Consider the following 24880-nt stretch of genomic DNA (forward strand, 5'->3'; position numbering starts at 1 on the left):
TGCATGAGACGTTAAGCTGATTGTGCGATAATTCTCGCACTTGTCAGCTCTTGCCGTCTTCGGGATTGTGTGGATGATACTTTTCCGAAACTCCGATGGTATGTCGCCAGACTCATACATTCTGCATAGCAACGTGAATAGTCATTTTTTGGCACTTCCCCCAATGATTTCAGAAATTATCTATCTCTTCTGCCTTATTAGACCTTAAGTCGTCCTAAGCTTTTTTTAAATTCTGATTCTAATATTGGATCCCTTATCTCTTCTAAATCGACTCCTGTTTCTTCTTCTATCACATCAGACAAATCTTTCCCCTCATAGAGGCTTTCAATGTATTCTTTTCACCTATCCGCTCTCTCGCCTGCATTTAATAGAGGAATTCCCGTTGGACTCTTAATGTTACCACCCTTGCTTTTAATGTCACCGAAGGTTGTTTTGACTTTCCTGTACGCTGAGTCTGTTCTTCCGACAGTCATTTCTTTTTCGATGTCTTCACATTTTTCCTGCAGCCATTTCGTCTTAGCTTCCTGCACTTCGTATTTACTTCATTCCTCAGCGACTTGTATTTCTGTATTCATGATTTTCCCGGAACATTTTTGTGCTTCCTCCTTTCATCAATCAACTGAAGTATTTCTTCTGTAACCCATGGTTTCTTCGCAGTTACCTTCTTTGTACCTATATTTTCCTTGCCAACTTCTGAGAAGGCCCTTTCTTGAGATTTCCATTCCTATTCAACTGTACTGCCTACTGAGCTATTCCTTATTGCTGAATCTATAGCCTTAGAGAGCTTCAAGCATATCTCGTCATTGCTTAGTACTTACGTATCCCACTTCTTTGCGTATTGATGCTTCCTGATTAATGTCTTAAACTTCAGCCTACTCTTCATCACTACTATATTGTGATCTGAGTCTATATCTGCTCCTGGGTACGCCTTACAATCCAGTATCTGATCTCTGTATGAACCTCTGTCTGACCATGATGTAATCTACGGATATCTTCCGTATCACCAGGCCTTTTCCAAGTATACCTCCTCCTCTTGTGATTCTTGAACAGGGTATTCGCTATTAGTGGCCGAAACTTGTTACGGAAATCAATTAGTCTTTCTCCTCTCCCACTCCTTGTCCCAAGCCCATAGTCTCCTGTAACCTTTTCTTCTACTCCTTCCCCTACAACTGCATTCCAGTCGTCCACGGCTATTAGATTTTCATCCCCCTTTACGTACTTTATTACCCTTTCAATATCCACATACACTTTCTCTATCTCTTCATCTTCAGCTTGCGACGTCGGCATGTATACCGGAACTATCGTTGTCGGTGTTGGTTTCCTGTAGACTCTGATAAGAACGACCCTGTCACTGAACTGTTCACAGAAACACACTCTCTGCCTTACCTTCCTATTCACAACGAATCCACCTCCTGTTACATCATTTTCTGCTGCTGTTGCTATTACCCTATACTCAGCTGACCAGAAATCCTTGTATTCTTTCCACTTCACTTCATTGACCCCTACTATATCTAGATTGAACTTTGTATTTCCCTTTTCAGCTTTCCTAGCTTCCCTACCATGTTCAAGCTTCTGACTTTCCACGCCCCGACTTGTAGAACGTTATGCTTCGGTTGATTATTCAATCTTTTTCTCATGGTAACCTCCCCCTTGGCAGTCCCCTCCCGGAGGTCAGAATGGGGGCCTATTCCGGAATCTTTTGCCAGTGGAGAGATCATCATGACACTTCTTCAATTACAGGCCACATGTCCTGTGGATACACGTTACGTGTCTTTAATGCAGTGGTTTCCATTGCCTTCTGCATTTTCATGCCGTTAATCAGTACTGATTCTTCCGTCTTTAGGGGCAGTTTCCCACTCCTAGGACAAGAGAGTGCCCTGAACCTCTGTCCGCTCCTCCGCCTGTTGCCGGCCGGTGTGGCCATTCGGTTCTAGGCGCTACAGTCTGGAGCCGAGCGACCGCTACGGTCGCAGGTTCGAATCCTGCCTCGGGCATGGATGTGTGTGCTGTCCTTAGGTTAGTTAGGCTTAATTAGTTCTAAGTTCTAGGTGACTGATGACCTCAGAAGTTAAGTCGCATAGTGCTCAGAGCCATCTTTTGCTCCTGCGCCCTCCTTGACAAGGCCGTTTGCGGAACGATGCCAAACACTCGAGCATTACTCAAGAATAAGTCGTACCAGCGTCCTATATGCGGTCTCCTTTACAAGTGAACCACTCTTTCGTAAAATACTCCCAATAAATCGAAGTCCGCCATTTGCCTTTCCTACCACAGTTCTCACATACTCGTTCCATCTCATATCGCTTTGCAGTGTTACGCCCAGGTATGTAAACGACTTGACTTTGTCAATCAGGACATTAGTAATACCGCATCCGAACATTACAAGTTTGATCTTTCTGCTCATCCGCTTTAACTTTCATTTTTCCACATTCAGGGCTATCCATCACTCATCTCACCAACTGGAAATTTTGTCTGTCTTGTATCTTCCTACAGCCACTCAACTTCAACACCTTACCGTACACCACGGCATCATCAGCAAACAACCGCAGACTGGTGCCCACCCTGTCCGCCAAATCATTTGTATATGAATAACAGCGATCCTATCACACTTGCCTGGGCCGCTCCTCACGATACCCTTTTCTCTCATGAACACTCGTGGTCGAGGACGACATATCGGTTTCTGTTGTTTAAGAAGTCTTCGAGTCACTCACATACCTGTGAACTTTTTCCATATCCTTGTACCTTCGTTAACAGTCTGCAGTGGGGCACCGTGTCAAATGGTTTCCGGAAATGTAGAAATACGGAATCTGCCTGTTGCCCTTCATCCACAGTTCGTAGTATATCATGTGAGGAGAGGGCAAAAACTATGCTGATTCGTGGACATAAGCTTTTCAGTCCCAAGAAAATTTGTTATATTCGAACTGAGACTATGTTCAAGGATTCTGCAGCAAACAGAAGTTACGGATATTGGTCTGTAATTTTGCGGGTCTGTTGTCTTACTCTTCTTATATATTGGAACCACCTCGTGTTGTGGACTGCCAAAAAAGTACGCCGAGCTGGGTGTATTGTCTCTACTAATTTACAATAACAATGACCTTCACCTGTAATTTACTGCTGCCTCTGTGACACATTAATGTCAATATAATCAAATATCAAAGCACTCTTGTCTTACATAGCATATCTGCCCCACAGTCGCCGACAATGAGGCTGCCCCTATCGTTTCAATTCAATTCAAACACACACACACACACACTCACACACACACACACACACACACACACACACACGCGCGCGCGCGCGCGCGCGCGCGCGCGCGCGCGCGCGTGCGCGTGCGCGTGCGGGCGCGCGTGCGCGTGCGCGCGCGCGCGCGCTCAGAAGAGATAATAAGTCAAGGCGTCAGGCAAGGATGTAGCCTGTCACAGATGCTCTTTAACAAGTCTATGGAGGATCGCGTAAGAAAATATAAGAATGAAGTGAATGCTGTAAATGTAGGCATACAACTGCAAATAAGCTATCGTCTGAAATATGTGCTGTATGCAGATGATGCAGTATTAATACAGAATAAGGAAACAAACTTACAACATTAGGTGAACAGATAATATGAACCAGGAAGACAATGCTACAGCCTGAAAATATACACCGCTCAAACTGAAGTTACGTCTCACTACGGAAAAAATCAAGGACGATCAAAAATTGTTACTGAAGACAAGGCACTGGAACAAGTCTACAGTTTCAGACATTTAGGGTGCGATATCGACTTAAATAACGATAATAATTTACAGAATATAATCAATAAATTTCAGAATATATGTATAAGGAATTATAAATAAAACCTTAAAGAACAAGAAGAGGAAAGTCGCAAAATTAATGTTCTGCAAAAAAATACCAGCGCCTATCTTGCTCTAAGGCAGTGAGTCTTTTGTTAATAAAAACGAAGTTAAAACCAGCGTACAGTCGGCTGGAATGAGATTTTTAACATATTTCAAAGGTTGCTCAAGGAGGGCTCTTGTAATAAATGAGAATTTACGAGGCGAATTGGGAATAGTTTGGATCTTCACCGAAGTAGCTGAAACCACTCTCTAGTTCATAAGTCAACGAGACTCTCATGTGTGGTAAGCAAGGGTCCTTTGTGGTGTCTCAGCCTTGTCTAATACTCATTTAATAAAGCAACATGCAGCATTATTTCGGATATACAGGAAAGATCAGAACTTTTGTTCGTTATTTCTTCGAAGAGTTTCAAACACTTAACTCACTGGTTCGAAAACACCACTGATGAGACGTCAAATACGTAAGCGTATCGTGACCAGCCACATGCAGCAACATAACCACTTTCTATTCCAGCAAGCGCTCTAGCACATAACAGGTGGACTTCCAGCTCGTCTTCATCTCTTGGACCAATGATCGTCTGGTAAATTTAGCCCTTTTGAATCGGCAAAAAATCTTAAGCTAAGCTCAAATGACTGAAGTGCGTTACGAGACATCTAGCAGTAGCTATTATTCCTGCTACTTCAGCCTGGTCCTTCAACGACTTCGTAGCAACCCTCTGAAGCGAATGGGTGAAACGTCTAGCAGAATCATACTCAGCTTCTCGAACATATTTCACCATGTTAGCGTCACTGTCATGAGTGAGTAAATTTATGCTGTTTTGGTCAAAATCTCAGCGATCTGCGACAGCATTAGGCTAGACGCAAATTGAGACGCGTATAGCACGTGTGACGTGACACGACACTATAGCGCGACACGCACGTGCCGCACGAGTCGCGCGGGTCCAGCGCATATTCCGACGCGTACATCATACACTCCTGGAAATTGAAATAAGAACACCGTGAATTCATTGTCCCAGGAAGGGGAAACTTTATTGACACATTCCTGGGGTCAGATACATCACATGATCACACTGACAGAACCACAGGCACATAGACACAGGCAACAGAGCATGCACAATGTCGGCACTAGTACAGTGTATATCCACCTTTCGCACAAAGCAGGCTGCTATTCTCCCATGGAGACGATCGTAGAGATGCTGGATGTAGTCCTGTGGAACGGCTTGCCATGCCATTTCCACCTGGCGCCTCAGTTGGACCAGCGTTCGTGCTGGACGTGCAGACCGCGTGAGACGACGCTTCATCCAGTCCCAAACATGCTCAATGGGGGACAGATCCGGAGATCTTGCTGGCCAGGGTAGTTGACTTACACCTTCTAGAGCACGTTGGGTGGCACGGGATACATGCGGACGTGCATTGTCCTGTTGGAACAGCAAGTTCCCTTGCCGGTCTAGGAATGGTAGAACGATGGGTTCGATGACGGTTTGGATGTACCGTGCAATATTCAGTGTCCCCTCGACGATCACCAGTGGTGTACGGCCAGTGTAGGAGATCGCTCCCCACACCATGATACCGGGTGTTGGCCCTGTGTGCCTCGGTCGTATGCAGTCCTGATCGTGGCGTTCACCTGCACGGCGCCAAACACGCATACGACCATCATTGGCACCAAGGCAGAAGCGACTCTCATCGCTGAAGACGACACGTCTCCATTCGTCCCTCCATTCACGCCTGTCGCGACACCACTGGAGGCGGGCTGCACGATGTTGGGGCGTGAGCGGAAGACGGCCTAACGGTGTGCGGGACCGTAGCCCAGCTTCATGGAGACGGTTGCGAATGGTCCTCGCCGATACCCCAGGAGCAACAGTGTCCCTAATTTGCTGGGAAGTGGCGGTGCGGTCCCCTACGGCACTGCGTAGGATCCTACGGTCTTGGCGTGCATCCGTGCGTCGCTGCGGTCCGGTCCCAGGTCGACGGGCACGTGCACCTTCCGCCGACCACTGGCGACAACATCGATGTACTGTGGAGACCTCACGCCCCACGTGTTGAGCAATTCGGCGGTACGTCCACCCGGCCTCCCGCATGCCCACTATACGCCCTCGCTCAAAGTCCGTCAACTGCACATACGGTTCACGTCCACGCTGTCGCGGCATGCTACCAGTGTTAAAAACTGCGATGGAGCTCCGTATGCCACGGCAAACTGGCTGACACTGACGGCGGCGGTGCACAAATGCTGCGCAGCTAGCGCCATTCGACGGCCAACACCGCGGTTTCTGGTGTGTCCGCTGTGCCGTGCGTGTGATCATTGCTTGTACAGCCCTCTCGCAGTGTCCGGAGCAAGTATGGTGGGTATGACACACCGGTGTCAATGTGTTCTTTTTTCCATTTCCAGGAGTGTACTTCGCACGCGCCGACTGGCGACGCTCTGCGCTGACAGAACCGAAGCGCGCGCAACCTGTTATCTTTCTCAAACGATTTTACAGAAACTATTCACTGAAAATATATGATTTTTACCTTACTTGTAGCGTTATATGTCAGCTTCGTGACGAAGTGCCCATCACCTCTCTAATGTCTATTTTTATTGTGATGTACACATTTTAGTAAGAAACTACGCAAAACTCAAAAAGTTTGCAACGAATATTAGGGGTCGCTATGATTTTGCGTTTGGTGCACATTACACCATAGGCTGCTGCGTATGAAATTTAGGTAACATGCTGATTTTTTGTTTAGATTTGGGAGGACGTCGCTATCTGCATCAGGAGAAAATGGATACCATGTAGCGCGCTCACTTCCGATCTCACGCCCGCGTGAATGAAGCGCTCGCAACATCTCTCATATCTCCTAAACCGCTCGAGGCATCGAAATGAAAGTTTGGCGGATGACAGCACACAAGGAGGAGAGTGTTTTGTCAATCCTTAAACACACGGAACTCTTTTCTCTATGGCGATATATCGGTACTTATACTTCCCTTTTTATTTATGTCACTCCAGTGACTGTAATTTTTTAAGAGTTATCGACAGCTAGCGAAACAGGAGCTTCCTAGTATGAAAATAAACATGAAATTTCTTCTTTGATGTTACTGCATACAGACACTATGAGGTTTTTCGTAAGCTATTGAGCTCTATGATTGCCAATTACTTGTTTAATGAGGCTCTCCGTTTAGGAATTCTGTCTCAATAGCTGCTATGAGATGAGTTTGGCCAATTACACTGTGACAAAGGAAGTCACAAAAAAATGTTCAAATGTGTGTGAAATCTTATGGGACTTAACTGCTAAGGTCATCAGTCCCTAAGCTTACACACTACTTAACCTAAATTATCCTAAGGACAAACACACACACCCATGCCCGAGGGAGGACTCGAACCTCTGCCGGGACCAGGCGCACAGTCCATGACTGCAGCGCCATAGATCGCTCTGAATGGAAAACTACTCAGGGATTCGGCGGAGTAGACATTCGGTCAAGGCCAGTGTCAATGCAAACCGTAAGAAAAGTAAAAAGAAAGATTCGAACGCAAACCGGGATGGTAGTCTCCCGTCAGATTCACAGGAAGGATGCAGCAAGGAATGGCATGAAATTATAGGCAAGAAAAAAAGTCTCTCTCCAGTGCAACAGTCATATACGATTACCGCGTTAAACATTAATAGGATACAGTTGGATGTAAAAACAGCTGCTCTGAAACAGTTTCTGTATGACTCAGGGACGGACATTGCTCTCCTTCAGGAAGTGGTGTCCCCACAACTAAATTTTCCCAGTTATGTTGTTTTTTACAATATATCCACTGAAACAAATGTCGGCACAGCCATTTTAGTTAGAGAAGTTTTCCCCGTACTTAACGTTGATAAATTAGAATCGGGGCGAGGCATTGGAATAAATATAGCAGGAGTTACTATTGTCAATTTATATACGCCTTCAAGCAGCATTAAGAGAGCTTCAGAAATGGCTGTGAGCGCTATGGGACTTAACATCTGAGATCATCAGTCCCCTAGGCTTAGAACTACTTCAACCTAACTAACCGAAGGACAGCACACACATCCATGCCCGAGGTAGGATCGAACCTGCGACCGTAGCAGCAGCGCGGTTCCGGACTGAGGCGCCTGAAACCGCTCGGCCACAACGGCCGGCTAAGAGAGCTTCAAAGACACATTCTTTACAGAAAGCATAATTTATTTACTGAGGAAAAATTCATTCCCAACTTCAATTATTCAAGTGACTTGAGAGGTCTTTTGTGTATTATGTATGGGAAATAAAATATTCGACAATGGTGAACTTCGCTCATACTGTTGAGAATTCCTGTAGTACGACTGACAGAATTTACGAATTGGAAAAACTATCTGACAAAGTGTTGAAAACAGAATCAGTTCCAGTTAGTTTTTCCGACCATAGTGCGTTGTTAACCTGCGTAAAATAACACCACAACCTACCCGAAGAGCAAGAAGCCAGTGGAATCTAACTATATCGTTATTATCAGAAGAAGACTTGACCTAATCAGAGCTTGGGAAATGTGTCTCCGTTCACTAAACAACCTTCCAATTGTGCTAGAATGGTGGACCCGACGGGTGAACCCGAAGGTAAGGTAAGTTTTAATATCTTTCGCTATAGATAAAGCCACAGAAAGGAAACAGACTGTAGAGTTCTACTTTAGTGAGTTGAGGGGCCTCTACGATCAGACAGACGCAGTTCCTAAGGGATTAAACGTCATCAAGCAAAGAAAAACAAAGTTAACAATTTTGAAACTTAAGATAAAATCCAAAGCAAAGTATATCATCGAAGATGAGACTGCTGCATTGTACCATCTTGTCAGACAAGCCAAGAATAGAAGAAGAATTTTCTTGGATGAACTTCAAATCGATGATGGCACCATAATCATCACCACGAAGGGAATAACTAAAGAAATCTCCGCGTACAATGATCGCATGTATGCATCGGGGGAAACAACGAATAAAAATATGATGAGCTCTTTGGTACGTATCTTCCACGAATGTTGCAAGATGACGATGAGAACATGTCTTCGGACATCACCAAGGAAGACGTATTGGAAATCATGCGCAGTTCTCCCGCTAGGAAATCTTCAGGACCTGACGGACTGCCCATGGAATTCAATAAACGATTTTGGACCTAATAGGAGACAAGTTCGCCGAAATTGTGAATAAAGTCTTACGGGGAAAGACAGTGCCTAGAGAGTTTAAGGAATGCAAAATTGTGTTGATCCCGAAGAACAGATGCTGAAAAAAAATAAAGAACCTACTGCCGATCTTGCTTTTAAATTCGAATTATAAAATTACAGCTCGAGTATTTAATAAGTGCTTTATACCGTGCACCGCTGACATCATAAGCCAAAAACAGATCTGTGCCTCTTGAAGAAGCGCCTTTCCAATTTTAAAACTGCGAATGTGTACCGCAATGTCACTGCGCTGACACAGACACGTAACATAAAATGTGAACTGCTTTTCATAGGCTTCTATGAGGCATTTGTTGAAATTAATCACGAATACCTGACAGGGACAATGCGCCGAATGGACTTCTTGCCAAAAACCATCGACGTCATCAAGAACATGGCAATGCGTGTTACGGCTCAACTCTCCCTTAAATGTCAACTGCCAAAACAAATTGAAAAAAAAGGGACCTTACTCGAGGAAGCCCCTTATCAATGCTTCTCTTCGTTATATCGCTGGAACCTTTCCTGAGACAGCTACAGCACAGACTGACAGAAATTACCGTTCAAGGAACAACGACCGTGGTAGATGAAAACAGTAGTAAATTTCTGAATATAAAAGGGCTTGCTAACTTGCACACTGAGTGGGCGAACCGTGTTAGTGAACGCAAGGCTCTTGGAATAGTACTGACAACTTGCCTTTTAAAAATGATAGTAATAAATTGGTAGGAAGTAGCACGGAAACTCAAAGGAACTTTGATTGTCAACGTAGCATAGATCAGTTCCAGAGCATACAGTTCATCAACACGCATATTTTATCGAAGGCCTACTACACTACTGGCCATTAAAAGTGCTACACCTCGAACATGACGTGCTACAGACGCGAAATTTAACCGACAGGAAGAAGATGCTGTGATATGCAAATGATTAGCTTTTCAGAGCATTCACACAAGGTTGGCGCCGGTGGCGACACCTACAACGTGCTGACATGAGGAAAGTTTTCAACCTATTTCTCATACACAAAAAGCGGTTGACCGGCGTTGCCTGGTGAAACGTTGTTGTGATGCCCCGTGTAAGGAGGAGAAATGCGTACCATCACGTTTCCGACTTTGACAAAGGTCGGATTGCAGCCTATCGCGATTGCGGTTTATCGTATCGCGACATTGCTGCTCGCGTTGGTCGAGATCCAATGACTGTTAGCACAATATGGAATCGTTGGGTTCAGGAGGGTAATACGGAACGCCGTGCTGGATCCCAACGGCCTCGTATCACTAGCAGTCGAGATGACAGGCATCTTATCCGCATGGCAATATTGGATCGTGCAGCCACGTCTCGATTCCTGAGTCAACAGATGGGGACGTTTGCAGGACAACAACCATCTGCACGAACAGTTCGACAACGTTTGCAGTAGCATGGACTATCAGCTCGGAGACCGTGGCAGCGGTTACCCTTGACGCTGCATCACAGACAGCAGCGCCTGCGATGGTGTACTCAACGACGAACCTGGGTGCACGAATGGCAAAACGTCCTTTTTTCGGATGAATCCAGGTTCTGTTTATATCATCATGATGGTTGCATCCCTGATTGGCGACATCGCGGTGAACGCATATTGGAAGCGTGTATTCGTGATGGTATGGGGTTCCATTGGTTACACGTCTCGGTCACCTCTTGTTCACATTGACGGCACTTTGAACAGTGGACGCTACATTTCAGATGTGTTACGATCCGTGGCTCTACCCTACCTTCGATCCCTGCGAAACCCTACATTTCCGCAGGATAATGCACGACCGCAAGTTGCTGCTCCTGTACAGGCCTTTCTGGATACAGAAAATGTTCGACTGCTGCCCTGGCCAGCACATTCTCCAGATCTCTCACCAATAGAAAATATCTGGTCAATGGTGGCCGAGCAACTGGCTCGTCAGAATACGCCATTCACTACTCGTCATGAACTGTGGTATCGTGTTGAAGCTGCATGGGCAGCTGTACCTGTACATGCCATTCAAGCTCTGTTTGACTCAATGCCCAGGCGTATCAAGGCCGTTATTACGGCCAGAGGTGGTTGTTCTGGGTACTGATTTCAGGATCTATGCACCCAAACTGCGTGATACTGTAATCACATGTCAGTTCTAATATAATATATTTGTCCAATGAATACCCGTTTATCATCTACATTCCTTCTTGCTGTAGCAATTTTAATGGCCAGTTTGTATCAACGCTGATCATTCGCACACCCAATCAACCACACGAACAAACAGCGATTGGCATTCACCCGTTTGAGTTTATTCGGCTCAGCTCGTATAGCCCCGTCCCCTTTTGTCTACGGGAGTTTTTTATTTCTAGATCCGAAGGGGATTCTCCTGGCAGAGACATCATGTACACTATGCACGCATTCAAAAATCAACGTGTGATTCGTTCAGAAATCAACTTAGAATGTGTTCAAAAATGTTCAAAAACCAACAGGGATGCAGTTCAAAATCATTTGAATAATCGACAGACCAATGTGCGCTGGATGCTAGGTGCGTTGTGAAACAAGGTTTTCTTCTTCAAGAATATTAAATTGCCGCCCCCTGAAATTGCCGCCCGGGGCAGATACCCCGGTTCTCTCCCCTCCCCCCCCCCTCCCCCCTTTGCAACAGGATTGTCTACAGCGTCTTTCCTAGGTTCAAATGTCCAAATGTTCAAATGTGTGTGAATTCGTAAGGGACCAAACTGCTGAGGTCATCGGTCCCTAGGCGTACACACTACTGAAACTAACTTATTCTAAGAACAACACACTCACCCATTCACGAGGGAGGACTCGAACCTTCGGCGGCAGTGGCCGCGCAGTCCGTTACATGGAGCCTCAAACCGCGCGGCCAATCAGCGCGGCCTTTCCTAAGTAAAAGGAGAAAGGCTTCAAGAGTATCTTGTGGCCTCTCCTGCACATTTCCCGTAATCCTCGAATTTTCGCCACCCGTCATCCGTTTTTCTGTCACAAGATCAGCCATTGTTAATGTTTTAGGCTGTTGTAAATCGTTCTGCAATGCATACACCTTTTCTGGACAGTTTTGCCGGTGACGCACACCTTTATTACACATGTGGGAAGTCGAAGTCTATCCATTGTAAGTAACGTGGGCCATATAACCGCAGACCAAAACATGGGATGGCGTATTTCGTTTGACATGCATATCCTCAGAACGAACACCATGAAAGTATTAAAATCTATGTTGGCTTGACGATCGTTCATTACGAATTTGTCGGATGTCTCCATACTTAGATGACACGTCTTTTAAGTAGCAGTTTTCTATTTCAGGAGGCAAATTAAATATTCTGACTTGTCTATAATCAGCAACAGCATTTGAAATGGTAACTGTACTCACCGAAATGTCGCGATGGTGAAATTCAGCTTTCCCTTCAAATTTCTATAAACTCTGCTCCAGCGCCAACGGGGAAAGCAGCTTCACAAAAAAGCACTATCGCCCTAAGTCGTAACAGGCAGTGTGCGTCTGATCAGAAGTAATGCCAATCCAGTCATGAATTTCCAGCGAACTGGCTGAAAATTACGAGTTGCTTTGTCAAGTCCAAATCTTAGAGTAAGCTTCCTGGGAAACGTGAAAGCCTGTCAGTGGTTAACAGCTGGAGAAAACAAGGAAACTAAAAGACTTTATCACTACAATCACAATTTTACACAACACTGTAACGCACAGAATCAATACAAATTCGCGACATCCAAACAGAACAGCGCCGTGTTTGAAGCACCACAACGTGTCTGCTCAGGACGGCCGCAAAAGTCTCTATTCTGGTTCCAGATAAACGAAACTTTTGTGTCAGTTGCTTGTCGAAAGGTGGACAGCGCTTGAAGTTGAACTGTCAGGAATATAACCATATTTTTAAATTATTTCTGAGAACGAACCATACTATGATCTCTGTTTACGTTACTGAGCAGAGCAACTACTGAGCTACTTCACCTCTGTCTTCGAATACTACTTTTGACCGCTTATGATATGCGTATCAGCTACGCTTAAACCTTTAGAAGCCTCTTTTCTCGGAATTTTTTCGATACTGCGCTTTAAGACTTCTGCGAGTGGACACCTCTGACAGCCGACCTGCGAAGTCTCATTCCGAACTAAATTTGCGAGACCGGAAGCTCCCCTTGTTAGAATTTCGTTATGAGGTGTTCTAACACAAAATGTAATTGTTCGTAAGATACTTTACAGTTGCAGGTAATAAACAGCTTTTCTCAGCTTTCCGATTAATTGTATTAACAGAACCTTTGAATTTTACCTTCCATGCTCTCGTAAAATAAAATATCGTCACTCTTTCAAACAGAAAATCACTGAACACCAATAACATACCAAACGTAATACTTCAAATATAACAACAAAGACAGTAAACGTGAAAACCAGAATACTGATTATCCATACAAAATTTGTTCAGAAAATCAACAAAGTACTATCTGATTTTACATACTTTCCGAAAAATAAAAATTAAAAAAAAAATCTCGCTCACATTTGCCAGCCGAGCGGTCTAAGGCGCTGCAGTCATGGACTGTGCGGCTGGTCCCGACGCAGGTTCGAGTCCTCCCTGAGGCATGGGTGTGTGTGTTTGTCCTTAGGAAAATTTAGGTTAAGTAGTGAGTAAGCTTAGGGTCTGATGACCTTAGCAGTTAGGTCCCATAAGATTTCACACATTTGCACATTTGCCAACGGGTAATGGGCCGTCCCAAAGAAATCAATCGGAGCATTTTTTTCACTGTTTAGACTATGCAGACACTGTATACACGGAATACATTAACACATTATACATTATACTTACACACATTATACATTATACTTACAGGAACTTCATTTTTCTTTACTATAGTGCACTATCTTTACCATTACAGTTTTTTTACTAGCACTTACGACTCAAGGTCGTTCTTTGATAACTCATGGTACTGACACATTAATTCTGGTTTTAAACACTGTTACTCGCCAACCGAAATTGCTGGTCCTAGGCGATGTGTTTCCTCCGTGTTTCCCTAACTACAGCCATCATGTGTGTGTAGGCCGACTGCGTCTCTTGTTACTGACTGCTCATCTGATTTGGCTCCTAGTGCACATCATTTGATTACATGTGCTCTGAAATTTCCCATGATTCCACCTAACATTAACTTTAGTATAAGTACATGAAACAAAAACACATATTTTAGAAGCGTGATAATACCAGTTGCTTATATTTGCCATGCTGAATATTTTCTTAATTATTTTCTTATTCTGCCCAAGTGGCAACTCAAAAGACCCTTCAAGTGACAGTTTTATTAACTTATGAATATTTCTTTTTCCAATTCATTTCTTTAATTAATTATCCTGTAATAAACAACTAGCTCATTGTATGAGAAACTAATATTTTCACTGTCTCGTTCAAATATTTTTTCAAAGTATAATTTCATTAACTAATGATTTTATTACATTATCCTTTAATTGAACACATAACCATAAATATAATCCCATAAACGGAAACAATTATATGTACGAAGTTCATTTACTCGTATACCTTGAGGTCAATACCTTTCACCTGGTCTGTTTTCTAACATACTGAGTTGTGTCCTTGATTACGTCACGCCTGCGTTCATGAATTCTGGTATTCCCGCCGCGTCAGCTGCCGGCCACGCCACCCAGAGGCTCTTAACACCTCTCCAGCCCTTTCCGGCCCTTGAGATGCCCTCCCAGCGCCACAACGTGTCTCACGTGCTCCCGTGGAGCTCATTCACCTCACGCTGTGTACTATGTACAAACATGGAACTGAGCACCCGTTATCTGTGCGTGTGTGTGTGTGTGTGTGTGTGTGTGTGTGTGTGTGTGTGTGTGTGTGTTGTGTGAACTCCTAAGGGATCAAACGGCTGAGGTCATCGGTCCCTAGTCTTACACACTACTTAAGGGGCTCCGGAAAGGCTCAAAATCATGAAAAGTTCAATTTTTACTTTTTTGCGTTTTCTGAATCTGCAGACTATTACCTTTTAATAGATATATAATTTATTCAATTCCGAAGACTACAACTATTTTTAAATTTTTTTTTGAAATGTGTTCTACATGGGCGTGACCCACTGTGGCGCTGTTAAACTGCTGTCAAATGGTGTTATTATTAACGTCCGTGTTCATCAGGTACATTTTAGTGATGTGAGATAAAGTATGGGTTGTGGCTAACCTGTGATGGTTCAATATATATCGCTGGTGTGATTGTCGATTGTTTCATGTTTATCTACTCTGTCGTTATCTCGAAAATATTCGTAATTAATTCTGTTTCTTGAGTCTCTGTTTTGTTGAAGTATAATAATGAGTAAAAGTAAAGTTATTAGAAATCCTCTGAAGGCTTTTAAGAAAAAGAGAAATGGTGGTAAGCCAAAGGTATGTGTTATTACTGTACACAATAAAGACGATAACCAAGTGAGTGAACCTAACCTCTCAAGTACACCTGCCCATAGCAGTCAAGGTGGGAAAGAAAATACTTCACAGAAGAAGCTTGGTTCAATGAGTGAAAACTATGAATGTTTTATGGGCGAATCGGATGTGAATGAAATATCTGATATGTCGGTTCTCAAAGGATTTTTTTCAAATTGTGTAAGATGTATTCATTGTAGTGAAGTCGGTCTGGAACTCTCCATAATAAAGCACGTAGGACTTGCTAATGAAGTACAACTGAAATGTGATAAGTGTTCATACATGACCACCTTTTGGAACAGTGTTGCAGTAACTGCAACTGAAGAAAATGGTTGCAAAATCTACGAACACAACAACAAGCGATGCTTGCTTTAGACAAGGAACGTCTTCGGGCTGCAGACAGGGCTGTAAAGAGTCTAGAAATACAAGCAAGAGTAATTCCAATAAATAATCTGTAAAAAGTTCAACTTCCTACCTCAAATACTTTGTGAGGAAAGATGTAATTTATAAGCGTTATTTTAACATTGGAAGTATAGGGCGTTCCGGAGCCCCTTAAGATAACTTATGCTAAGAACAACACACACACCATTGTGCGAGGGAGGACTCGACCCTCTGGCGGGAGACCCGTTATCTCAAAATTCTTAAAACTATTGTTTCTCTTAATTCTCTTACGTTCTTACTGTGCATCTACACAGTGAAAGATGCGTCGCATCTGGGTCTTTTAAGTACGTTTCATGCGTTTGTTTAGTAAAGAGATGTTCTCTCGGTAGCTCGTATTCAAACTTGTCAGAGCCTCCAGGTTTCCCGTTAACTATCATGATATCTCTTAACATCAACTACATTGTGTATACTGAACCGTGGTACTGCTCAATTCTTTAGAAAATCAAAATTACAATCTCACCACAGTTATTTAAAGAAAATAGGAAGCCCGGGATCACTTTATTATAAACTTCAGTTCGGGCATTTGCCCTCTTACTGAAGCTGTACACAAATTTTCACATTGATTGAATTACGTAAACACGAATAAGAATCATATTTTGCATCCGCAACCAAAAACGGTGAATAATCAGTCAAACAATCGTTCTTGTTTAACCAAATCTCACAAGGCAAGTAACACTATACACTTCCAAATGGTTCAAATGGCTCTGAGCACTATGGGACTTAACAAACAAATGGTTCAAATGGCTCTGAGCACTATGGGACTTAACATCTGAGGTCATGAGTCCCCTAGAACTTAGAACTACTTAAACCTAACTAACGTAAGGATATCACACACATCCTTGCCGAAGGCAGTATTCGAACCTGCGGCCGTAGCGGTCGCGCTGTTCCAGAGTGAAGCGCCTAGAACTGCTCGGCCACATCGGCTGGCTATACACTTCCAGCCCGAAGTTACACAGCCACATAATACCACAACTTCCTTTAAAAAAAACAAAGATCTTAAAGCTTAATAAAACTGAACTGCCCACATAAAGATCCACAGTGAAACATGCTTATACTAAAATTGCAAAGTGGGTCAACCAAGGTTGCAAAACTGGCACACAGGAAAAATAACAAGTTGCACATTCACTAAAGATACACAAATGATTCACTTAACTGTTGAATAAGAATGGCTAATAATAACCAGTAAAATAACTTACAGAAACGCTAATATTAACAACGTGGCCTCACTTAATTTTAGAGAACAGAGTTAAGGCCCACAGCAGTATTTGGAAGCAATAACGCTGCGGCCGGCAGGCAATACGAGCGTTCACTCCCCACGGCTTGTGCACAAGCTCACAAGCAGGCGGTATATATTTATATCTAGTCCGACCGGCCTCACAATGTGCGGTCCTGACAAGAATCCATAACCGCACCGACGCCAGGAAACGAGCAGACTTAACAAATGGCCTGCAGCGCAAATAGATTGCAATGAAAACTGGAATATATAATAAGCATGCCCCAAAATTCTTATGGAGCAATACTCTAACAGTAGCCAACTCCCAGTAAATTAGCAGGAAACTTAGAGATCACTTGCAGTTGTCTTAAGGCACTTTCAACATTAAATAAACATACCAAATCCTGCCGTGACAAATGATTATAACATTAACTATACGGCTGCTGGGAGCGTACACAATGGCAACCAGTCCCCAAGCGGTCAATATGCCCTAAAACAAGTTAAAACTTGCATTAAAACCACTTAAAACACACACTCCACAAATGATGAGAAACGAAATGTGGAACATCAGCCTCCTTGAAATAGCCACTGTGGAACCAAGTTCAGAACCATCTCCGGCAGCTACCCATGCCGCAATAAGTTTCAACAATCTTCTTAGTTAAACACAGAATAACTTGGAGCTTGCAAATTGCGAGCTGGGAAGCTGTTCAGCGTGATACGACGAACCCACCACAATTTTATACGTCATGGCGCCCAGTGATCGGCGCCGGACATGCGACGCGACAAAAGACAAGGACGGCGAGGCCCATGCACCACGGTTGGGCACGCCGGCTTGTTTTCAACACAAGTTGGCTCGATGAACTCCGACCGGAGATTCCCCGTCACACGTTCACCCGGAAAACCCGCCGGGGGGGGGGGGGGGGAGCAGTCAAAGATAGCGAGACAGCCGAATATCGATATCAGCAATGCAAGTAGAACACCCTAGCACCAGCTGCTACGGCTCACATAACTCTTATTACTTTGGACTCAGGATGTGTCACTTTTACTACGTTTGGATTTGGTACTCTGCTCACCACATATAGGCTTTCAAACATTATTGACTTTCTTCATCTTAAAAATAAACTTCGTCTGAACAGGCCTTGGAAGGCCCAACGGTACCGCCCGGCTGTCGTGTCATCTTCAGCCCTTAGGCGTCACTTGATGCGGATATGGAGGGGCTTGTGGTCAGCACACCGCTCTCCCGGCCGTATGTCAGTTTAGGAGACCGGAGCCGCTACTTCTCAGTCAAGTAGCTGCTCAGATTCCCTAATTAGGGCTGAGTGCATCCCGCTTGCCGACAGCGCTCGGCAGACTGAATGCTTACCCATACATGTGCTAGACCACCCCGACAGCGCTTAATTTCGGTGATCTGACGGGAGCCGGTGTTACCACTGCGGCGGGACCGTTGACCTTTCATAATCTTCACCAATGATTTTTGGTCATTTTCCATTAATTTCGTACTTTTCAAAAATACGTTCTGTTTACCACTATGTCAATGATTCTCACTATTTTTTCTCTGTATCTCATTTTCATCAATATTTGTCCCTTTATTTCACCGGCGTCTACGACTTCAAATCGCGACGCTGGTAATCCTGCTTCGTTCTCTTTACCTGTCATTTGCTCATACGATCCTTCTTTTACAATGGCATCCTACATTTTGTCTACAATTATGACAATGTAAATTGTCGTCAGTGTTTTCTCTGTCACAATCAATATTTTGTTTACCGCTACCGATACGCGAGCTTCTTCGTTTCCCACCTGCTCCAATTTTTTTTTTGGGGGGGTGGGGGTGGGGGAGGGGGGGTGGGGGGTGTTGTGGACGTGGGCCAAACCTTTAACGTATCTTTCATTATCATTTGTGGGAACATTGCTTACTTTATTATTATTTTCGTTCCCATTATTTTTTGATTTCCATCTTATTACCGTCTAACCACTGCCTTTCGTTGCTTTCTTTAGCAAAGCAACCACCTGACGTGAAGCCTTCAAAACATTCCCATGTTTACAGAATGAGATTTTCACTCTGCAGAGGAGTGTGCGCTGATATGAAACTTCCTGGCAGATTAAAACTGTGTGCCCGACCGAGACTCGAACTCAGGACCTTTGCCTTTCGCGGGCAAGTACTCTACCAACTGAGTTACCCAATCACGACTCACGCCCCGTCCTCACAGCTTAGGAAGCACGACTCACCCCCCGTCCTCACAGCTTAGGAAACGAGGTACTGGCGGAAGTAAAGCTGTGAGGACGGGGCGTGAGTCGTGCTTGGGTAACTCAGTTGGTAGAGCACTTGCCCGCGAAAGGCAAAGGTCCCGAGTACGAGTCTCGGTCGGGCACACAGTTTTAATCTACCAGGAAGTTTCATATCAGCGCACACTCCGCTGCAGAGTGAAAATCTCATTCTGGAAACATCCCTAGGCTGTGGCTAAGCCATGTCTCCGCAATATCCTTTCTTTCAGGAGTGCTAGTCCTGTATGGTTCGCAGGAGAGCTTCTGTAAAGTTTGGAAGGTAGGAGACGAGGTACTGGCAGCAGTAAAGCTGTGAGGACGGGGTGTGAGTCGTGCTTGGGTAGCTCAGTTGATAGAGCACTTGCCCGCGAAAGGCAAAGGTCTCGTGTTCGAGTCTCTGTCCGGCACACAGTTTTAATCTGCCAGGAAGTTTCATATCAGCGGACACTCCGCTGCAGAGTGAAAATCTCATTCTGGAAACATCCCCTAGGCTGTGGCTGAGCCATGTCTCCGCAATATCCTTTCTTTCAGGAGTGCTAGTCCTGCATGGTTCGCAGGAGAGCTTCTGTAAAGTTTGGAAGGTAGGAGACGAGGTACTGGCGGAAGTAAAGCTGTGAGGACGGGGTGTGAGTCGTGCTTGGGTAGCTCAGCTGATAGAGCACTTGCCCGCGAAAGGGAAAGGTCCCGAGTTCGAGTCTCGGTCTGGCACACAGTTTTAATCTGCCAGGAAGTTTCATTCTCATGTTTATTTCTGTAATTCCCTATTTGGCGCACTTTACTCTTGTGAGAATCTTGTGTAACCGCCCTACATTTATGTATTGGCCTTCATTAACAATTTTTCCATTCTTCTTCCTATGGTTACACGTACTCTGTACTTTTCTCTTAGTAGCAAATTTGCGGGAAGGAACTGTTTTCACAGAATGGTCTTCTTTCGTATCATTTCCACGATTGATATATACTGCAACACAACTTCTTAATTCTGAATTTTCTTCTATTCTTTCAGCAAAGATATCAGTGCCTCTCGCAGTAAAATCGCTGAGCTCCTGCTGAATGCCAGCTGCACTGTCAAATATCTCTTTGTATTAGTTTCTAATCAATGTATTCTGTTAGACATAGCTGACCCAGTTCCACCGACATTTTTGTTTACATTGGAGATTGACACATCACATTTTTCAGTCAACTTACCGAAATTTTATAATTAATATTATGTTATATTTCGTTTATACACCTGCTCTGATTTATTGCTGCTGCTTCCCCACTCACATCTCATTTCGATAAATCTTTATTTCCTCGTCTACAGCTTAAATCTAGTCTCCCTAATGTATTTCTCTGATGCATCAGTGGTTATATTGTTAGTCTCCTGAATGACTTTCATTAGCTGCCGTTTAGTGTCCCTAGCAGTTTCTTCTATTTTATTGTTATCCGGTTCTAGCTGTTGGTTAGTCTCAACTAGCGGTTGTTTAGTATCCGTGGCAATCTCTTCTATTTTATTGTTAGTCGGTTCTAGTTGTTGGTTACTCTCAGCTAGCTGTTGTTTCTTTTATTTCGTTGTTAACTGCTTCTAGTTCACTCATCAACTGCATACTAAATTCTATGAATTCATTTTTCTTATCTTCACTTCCTATAGTTGTGCACTCACAACTTCCCGCATCTCGTGGTCGTGCGGTAGCGTTCTCGCTTCCCACGCCCGGGTTCCCGGGTTCGATTCCCGGCGGGGTCAGGGATTTTCTCTGCCTCGTGATGGCTGGGTGTTGTGTGCTGTCCTTAGGTTAGTTAGGTTTAAGTAGTTCTAAGTTCTAGGGGACTGATGACCATAGATGTTAAGTCCCATAGTGCTCAGAGACATTTGAACCATTTGATTTGCACTCACAACTGCCTGAGTGTTTGACTTAACCATGTTCAACTGCTTCACGCGCGATGCCGTCGCGTCACGTTATTTCCCCTGGTTATGCGGCGTGCAATGCTACCTACCTTCTCTTTTCTCTGCTATCTTCTCTTTTCTCTGCTACGACATCTTCTCGACGATCGTTCGTTAAGTATCACCCGCCAATGTTTCGTAATCTGTGGATTCTATTAGGATTTTGCGCTGCGCACCGTTTTAATATTGCTGCCCGAAAATCACAAATCTTCGTCACTTTTTACAGTTATTGTTCACTACCCGTTTGCTGTCGAACTGCACTTCCTGTTCTTCACACAAATGAGTAATGAACAGATTATTACGTCGCAAATTATCCAACTGCGTTCGTATTTCACACTCAAAAGATGCCTGTTACATCCACTGCAATTTACCCAAATGGGACCAGTTCATCCCACGCAAGGTATGCGAAATGCAATAACTCCCCACTTGTACTAATCCTCCACAAATGTCTCAGTTTAGTTAGTGAGTCCGTAAAGGATGGCATGAGAGGCATACAGTATGATTGGTCATGCTTTTCCATCCGAGTTTTGAGGAGATTAAGACAAACTGTCCATGGACTACCTCACTGGATCGTCGCGTAGGATTCTTTCTACCTTTTTTTGCCGAGAAGCTCTCAAATTTTATGCCCATCGCGTGAAGTGCAATTCTACTTCCTGTCGTTATAAATGATGAAGCGGGAAGGTATTATTCGGAGTAACGTTCAAAAGAGATGCCATTATGATATATTTATTTACTAAACATCGTAAACTGATAATATTGTCACAGTTAATGATGATTAACTGAAAACTAACACTTGCCTGAGATCATGGTCTACGACAGAACTAGATTGGAAGGCACGTATCGGCAACTGGCGACTATGGTGCGCAGCCTATACCTCGTACTTACACTCGTGATATTTCATAGCCGTTCGTACATTTTCGCTAGCTTAAAATTATTCATTTATTTATGTAGGTGATCGATTTCTGGCTATGTAATATTGTTGTAAGAATTTACTTATGACCTGTAGGCTTCCCCTAATATATGCTTTAGAAAAAGCGACTTTTACTACCCGATATTTATTAAGCAAGATTACTTGCTTCACGCCAGAATAACTGTGTTTTCCCTTCATGCCTCGCTGCTGACGTAACGGGCGTTCCCATGTCTAGCCACCGCACCTCACACCAACGTCCACTGACACGCTATATGGTCCACCGGTTCCTTCAGTCAGCGTGGGAATTGAAATCTTATTCCCCTCTGTGTGCGTTCTGCAGTACCGCTTTAGTCAATGAATGGTACATGGTATCTCCAGACGCGATACAAAACTATACAACTAGAAAATAAGGAAGTAAAATGTGACTTGAAGAAAAGGGATATCTTCGTTTTTAGAGATGTCCACTCCTCGTGAACTGAACTGCCTACTGTGGTGTTCCTTATTGCAGTTTCATCATTCCTCACTACTTCACTATCCCACTTCCTTCCACACTGATCCTTCTGGACGATTCTCTTAAACTTCAGCTTACTCTTCATCATTATTAAATTATGATCGGAGTCTGTATCTGCATTTGGGCATGTTTTGCAATCCAATATCTACGAGGGTGAGTCAAATGTAAACCTTAAATTTTTTTTTTTAAATATTATGTATTGTGCAGAAGTGGTATAAAGCTGTATCACATTTCAACATAATCTCCCCCACGCTCAATGCAAGTCCTCCAGCGCTTACAATGTGCATAAATTTCTTTAGAAAAAATAATCTTTTGATAGTCCGCGCAACCACTCATCCTCCGCAACCACTCATGCACCGCGTGGCGTTCCTCTTCAGCAGAAAGGAACTTCTTTCCTCCCATTGCGTCTTTGAGTGGTCCAAACATATGGAAATCAGTTGGGTCAAGGTCTGGTGAGTATGGTGGATGAGGAAGACACTCAAAATAAAGGTCTTTGATTGTTGCAACTGTTGCAAGGCCAGTGTGGGGTCTTTCATTGTCATGTTGCAAAAGGAAACCTGCTGACAACAATCCACGTCGCTTTCATTTGATTGCAAACCGCAGATGATTTTTTAGGAGATCTGTGTATGATGCACTGGTGACAGTGGTCCCTCTAGGCATATAAAGCTCCAAAATGACGCCCTTTTCGTCCCAAAAGAGAGTCAGCATAACCTTCCCTGCTGATGGTTCTGTTCGAAACTTCTTTGGTTTTGGTTATGAGGAATGGCGCCATTCCTTGCTCGCTCTTGCTCAGGTTTCGTCCCCAGTAACGATTCTTGCAAGGAAGCCATCACCTTCTCCTTCAAAGCGCCGAGGAAGTTCTTCACAAGCATCAACACGTCGTTCTCTCATTTCAGGAGTCAGCTGCCGTGGCACCCATCTTGCAGACACTTTGTGAAACTGGAGCACCTCATGCACAGTGTGGTGTGCTGATCCATGACTAATCTATAAACATGCTGCAATGTCATTCAGTGTCACTCGGCGGTTTTCCTTCACTATGGCTTCAACTGCTGCAATGTTCTGTGGAGTCTCAACTCGTTGTGCCTGACCTGGACGAGGAGCATCTTCCAGTGAAGTCACACCATTTGCGAACTTCCTACTCCATTCGTAGACTTGCTTCTGTGACAAACATGCATCACCATACTGAACCTTCATTCGTTGATGAATTTCAATAGGTTTCACAACTTCACTACGCAAAAACCGACTAACAGAACGCTGTTCTTCCCTGGTGCAGGTCGCAAGTGGGGCGGCCATCTTTACACTGATACTGCGACGGTATGTGTGCATCTGCACTATGCTGCAACATACAGGCACACATACTTACAGGATAACTGTGCGAAATTTCGATTTGTTATTACAAATTTAAGGTTTTCATTTGGCTCACCCTCGTAGTTTCGTAATCTCTGTCTGACAGTGATGCAATCTATCTGGAATCTTCCCGTGCTTCTGCGTCGTTTCCAAGTATACCTCCTCCTCCTGTGATTTTTGAACACAGTATGCGGTATTACCATCTGAAATTTATCGCAGAACTCAATTAGTATCCCTCCTCTCTGATTCCTAACGCCTAGCTCGTATTCTCGGGTAAACCTTTCATTCTGTTCCTTCCCATTCAGCAGCCTTGCAATCCCTCATGATCATTAGATTATCATCTCCGTTCACATACTGAATTACCCGTTTAATATCCTCATAAATTTTCTCTGTCTCTTCATCTTCTGCTTGCGATGTCGTCATCTATACGTGAGCGAGAACTAGACATTCAAATTTGAGCAGAACAGTTAAACATACATGGACATAGATAGTGTGGGGAGATGTGTTTGGCAGTGGCCGAAAGGGACAGAAAAGTCAATTTGGTGCATGTTCCAGGATTTTCGCTTTACGTTTGAGCCTCGTTCCCCATAATTGGACGCGCTAGGCGACCATTACATAGTTCACCTATGAGCCGTGCACCGCTCGTGTTCATGCCATTTATTGTTTGTCATATTCTATTACTGTACTGCTGCCTCGTTTTCTTATTCCATTTACTGGCGTCACTAACTTCCTGCCCTACTTGTCCGTGAGCCGCAGCAGCAGCGCGTATCAATAAGTAGACTGTCGTACCGTCTCTGGATCGAGCGATAGTATTTCCGGTTCGTTGTGTATCTGGCAGGCAGTACGGGACGGACCTGCAGTGTAGTCGGGACAGAGAGCCGGTGAGGCGCGGACAGCCAGTGCTCGCCG

General features: G+C 44.1%; 1 protein-coding gene across 1 annotated transcript in view; it reads right to left on the reverse strand.

The window, feature by feature from the left end:
• LOC126416302 (astakine-like) overlaps window positions 1-12396 on the reverse strand; it is an 85030-nt gene extending 72634 nt beyond the window's left edge. Inside the window, exon 1 of the mRNA XM_050083960.1 lies at window positions 12331-12396. The gene's annotated coding sequence lies outside the window, so the exon portion shown is untranslated. The remainder of the gene's footprint in view (window positions 1-12330) is intronic.
• Between the last annotated feature and the right edge of the window lie 12484 nt (window positions 12397-24880).

The sequence above is a fragment of the Schistocerca serialis genome, chromosome 8 (genome assembly GCF_023864345.2).
Source record: "Schistocerca serialis cubense isolate TAMUIC-IGC-003099 chromosome 8, iqSchSeri2.2, whole genome shotgun sequence".
NCBI lineage: Eukaryota > Metazoa > Arthropoda > Insecta > Orthoptera > Acrididae > Schistocerca > Schistocerca serialis.